This window comes from Condylura cristata, unplaced genomic scaffold (genome assembly GCF_000260355.1).
Source record: "Condylura cristata isolate star-nosed mole 26May11 unplaced genomic scaffold, ConCri1.0 scaffold00031, whole genome shotgun sequence".
In the NCBI taxonomy this organism is placed as follows: Eukaryota; Metazoa; Chordata; class Mammalia; order Eulipotyphla; family Talpidae; genus Condylura; species Condylura cristata.
Window position 1 is genome coordinate 14,718,318 of NW_004567132.1, and position 4,889 is coordinate 14,723,206.

The window sequence follows — 4,889 nt, forward strand, 5'->3', positions numbered from 1 at the left end:
ATTTCTAAGTTTCTTGAGGTGTTTCTTAGATCTTTCTTGATTTCAGTAAACTACATATTCATCTGCAAATTCTATTTTAGAAACATCAGGAGTAATGCTTTCTTCTTGTAAGTGCTTCTATCTGCTCTATGATCTGTATCTTTTTTTGTCTAGCATTTTAAGTTATGTGGTGTGACTGCCTAGTTTATGTCCCAATAAAATTGCCACCTCTTAAAGGTTCTTGTTTAAGAATTCTTGATTTCCATACCCCACGTATACAAATTTAACGAATATTTATGAAAGGACTTTATTCATGTTGTGAATACACTTGTAGAGCCTATAACCCCTCACCACCCAATTTATCTTTGCAATCTATTTTTTAAAAAAGATTTTATTCATTTATGCATACAGAGCTGGGGTACAGGCAGAAGTGCAGGGCAGTGAGAGGATTCACCAGAGACAGAGTGGGGAGCAGAACAGGCAGGTCAATGAAGTACGGGTCAGAAGAGGTCTGCCATGCCAAGTGGGTCACCTCTGGGGCTGGGGATCGAACTAGCACTCTTGAAGCAGCTGCGGCTCGCTTGCAGTGCTGCGTTCTTACCTGCTGCACCACCAGGGAGGGCCCACAACTATTATTTTTACATAGCAGCTGCATAAAGAAAATGATAGTCATAGGCTCCCACTATACTCTGGGAACCAAAATTCCAACATATCCCCAGGTCCCAAATTTACCCTTCCTGTAATGGAAAATCCAGTGTTATCTCTCCTGTTGAGGCTGAAGTTTCTGATTGTACAATATTGTTTTTCCTTCCTGAAGCTGATGGGGCTCAAATAATCTATAGAGAATCTTTCTCTTTATTAGAAACACAGACTGTGCATTTAATAGTGAGAGCTGTTGGCACAGCAAGTTGAGAGTGAGCAAGCAGATTCTGTCCCTAGACAGAAAGCCTCTGGCAGAGTCAGGACTTCAGGATCTAAGGAAATAAGTAAGACAGTGACTCTAACTTATCACTTGCCCAGCACTTATTTGCATTGTATATCATGGCAAGTGACATTTTTATTAATCACACCTGTATGGTACACAAGAAAGTAAGGAAGTGCAGGAAGAGGAAAGAACAGGGATAGTCTGAGGGTCTCAAAGGGCTGAGAGTTAGGGACACTGCCTCCTCCCTTCATCCCTCTGTTCAGCTCATGAGTACTGACCAGTAATTGTATCAGTTGCTGACCTCAGTGCCAGGGACATGCTGGTGAATGAGACAAGGTTCTCATCTTGGAAAGGACCCACAGTGAAGGAAAAAAGACCAAAATATAAACAAGAGAAAGTGGGTTTCAGACTTTACGGCACAGAGGAAGGACCCTCAAGTAAGAATGGAATAATAAGTCCCCACCTGTTCCACTATGATAAGGGACTAAGTTTTCTAACCATTTCACCAGGCTCATATTTTTCTGCTCCATCTTTGAAAAAAATTTTTTTAATCACCTGACCAGGAAATCTTCAAATTCTCAAATGTTTATAGACCATGCTATGTTCACATTTTATTTTGGCCTGTAAAATATAGTGAGTCTGTGATAACTATTTAGATGTTTCACATGTACAAATCTTGTCCTCTAAGATGTGTTCCTTGAGAGTGATGATAATCTTGTCCTTTCATTTAATGGCAAGCATGGAGCTAACAATATAACAGCTGCTCAGTATACAGCTTGAATTAAATAAGTACTGAACTATTTCTAGCTCTTAATCTACATGAAATCTGGAGAGATCTGAAAACAGATGTTTGAATAAAGAAGATGTAGTGTAAATAATACATGATGGAAAAATACTCAGTCCTAAAAAGGTTGAAACCTTGCTATTTTTGACAACATAGACAGGCTCTGAGGGGATTGTACTAAGTAAAATAAATCAGAAGGAGAAAGATGAGTACTGTATAATTTCATTTATTTGTGGAATTTAAACAGAGCAAATGAACAAATAAAATGGAAATCCTTTGACTGACAACAGAATGGTGATTATTAGAGGGGAAGAAGAGGGATGTAACAGGAAGAGTGGCTAATTGATTGGTAAATGGTGACTGGACATTTTGTGGTATATGACATGTGATATATACAAATGAGGAACTATATACCTGAAAGCTATAGGCTGTTGTAAATTAATGCTTTCCTGTATCAGGGAAGGATCTATTTGTTTGAGCAACCCTTCACTCTATTCTGTTGCCAATAATGATATGTGGTTTAACTCCTTTATAGCCACTGTTGTGTAACGAGTTTCTGCTTGAAAACTAATAGGTCTATTTCCTTTTTATTTATGTTTGCATAAATAAAATCTGCCTTAAGTGACTCTTTAGTTAACTCCTGAAGGAGGTATGGGAATACCAAGGTCGAGGAAGAAGTGGGAAGGAGAAGAGAGCAGAGTCCACAGAGACCAAGAGGCACTTCTAGCGGTGAGATAGAAAAAGCCTGGAAGACTCCTAAGAGGCTGCACACAACTGCCCTGATACTGCCACAAGCAAAGGGACCAGCCCATCTAATGGCTGCCAAAGGGAATCCTTTAACTGCTCACTTGTGTGCCAGTGGGGATGCTCACAGAGTTTTGGGGTCATCTGTCACCAAGTCCATCCAGGCAGTGAGAGGCAAAGTGCCCTAGGAGCTGATGTGGTGTCTATTGGACACATTACTAGGGCTCCCTGGATTCCAAGCTCACCTGTCTCCAGCACAATCATACACTTGAAGAGATTCAAACCTTCAAAAGAGTGTGTTTGCAGGTTCCCAGATCTCAGTACCATGCTCACAGTCACCAGGAAGGCTCAGGGAAGTGGCCGACGTTGCTGGTGTGCCATTCCAGGAGCATCTGTTGCAGTGAAGACAGGGTGCAGGGAGGTCCCTCAATCATCTGGGAAAAGGGGGTGGCACCTGCCCTGCCCATGCCAGAGGATAGTTGCTATGGAGCCGCCAAGTGCTGTGGTGAGAAACACCACAGGTTTGGCTTGCAAAGGGTCTTCTGAGAGGTGGATCTGGGCCCCTCCAGAGGAGATGACCCTCCTTTCTTCAAGAGCCCCTCATGTCCCATTTGATCAAGCATGGAGGAGTAAAGTGCTTGAGAGACAGGCCTCATGGAAGAGGACCTCAGAAAAGATTTTCTGAAAGAAAATATTGGTAAAAGAAGTAAAAATGTCTGTTGTCAGAATAACCATTAGAGGAGAAAATTTTAACAGAAAAGAAAACTGTCAATAATACCCCATATCTCAGCAAAGAAGATGAACACTGAAAAGTGGCTACTGATATGTTACTTATATGGTCTTTGGTGCCTTTGGAAAGAGCAGTTTGTGTGGAGTGGGGGGAATAATGAACAACGGGCAATGGACAAGGACCTACCTCATAGTGAAAAGAAACATGAGTTCCCTAAATAGTGAGGGAAAGAGAAAAGAGCATTGAAGCTTAAAATGGCAGGGGAGGGCAGTGGGTGAGTGTGATGACTCAACTCTTTGTTAGTTCACTGTAGGGGACTTTGTCTGCTGGAGAGGCAGGATGGTGCAATGGTTACAGGGCTTTTGAGCCAGGCTGCCTGTATTTGCATCCCATCGCTTAACTCCTGTGTAAACTTAGCTTCTTTTTCCTTGGTTTCCTCACCTGGAAAATATAATATAACCACTTTTTTTAAAAAAAAGATTTATTTATTCATACAGAAGTGGGGTACAGGTCAGAGATGCGGAGGGTGATAGGATTCACCAGAGACAGAGCGGGGAGCAGAAAGGTTGACTGAGAAGTACACTGAGGGGAGCAGTGGGCGGGTCAAGAGAGGTCTGCCGCACCATGCGGTCACCTCCGGGGCAGGGGGGAATCGAACTCATGTGGAAGTGGCTTTAGCTTCTTAGCTGTGCTTTAACCTGCTGCGCCACCAGGGAGGGCCCAATATAACCACTTTTAAATTTTTTTTTTTTTTTTTTTTACAGAATAAGCATATTGGGCACATAGTAAGAACCCAACAAATACTAGCTATCAATATCATTATTAGTATCATCATCATCAGTACTAATTTGAAAATTCTGACTATTCTCAGTCATAGTTATTGTTCTTGCTCTTGGGTAGTGATGTACAAAGTGTGGTCCATGATCCTCTGGGTTGGGGGTGGAGGTCTCCCTGAAACTCTTTCCAGGAAAACATTTTTATAATGTGAAAGCATGATGTGCCTTTTTCACTCTCATGCTCCGAGTTTTCCAGAGACAACGTGATGTCTGCTATTGTAACAGACTAAAGCAGATACCACATGCAAATACAGCTTTCTTTCATTAAGCTAGACATAAATGATTTTGAAAAATGTAATGAATGCTACTCTTCTTACTTATTTTTGTTATATTTTGGAAAATAGTTAATTTGCATTAGAATGTTATTTATGTCAACTTTTTATTAGTGTATTTTAGGTGATTTCAACCTAATATTTAAAAATGTACCCCTTTTAATTTCTAATATAGTAAATATTCAAAAGATATGCACATAGGGCCCTCCCTGGTGGCACAACAGGTTTAAGCACAGAACTATGAAGCTATCTGCAGCCACTGCAGCACAAGTTTAATCCCTGGCTAGGGAGCTGACCCACATGGTACGGCAGACCTCTCCTGACCCTCCCACTGCTCCCCTCAGCAGTGTACTTCGTCAGTTGGCCTATTCTGCTTCCCACTCTGTCTCTGGTGAAGCCTCTCACTGCCCCTGCACCTCTGGCCTGTACCCCAGTTCTGTATGCATAAATAAATAAATCCTAAACAAAACAAAAAAAAAAAAGATGTAGCTTTAAAGAAAAAAAAAGAATAACAGAACTAATAGTCCTGATTTTTGGGTGAATACTCTTAATACATGTTTTATTCAGATATTTCACTTGTTCTTGCTTTTTACAGGACCTCTGTCATGTGATTTCATAT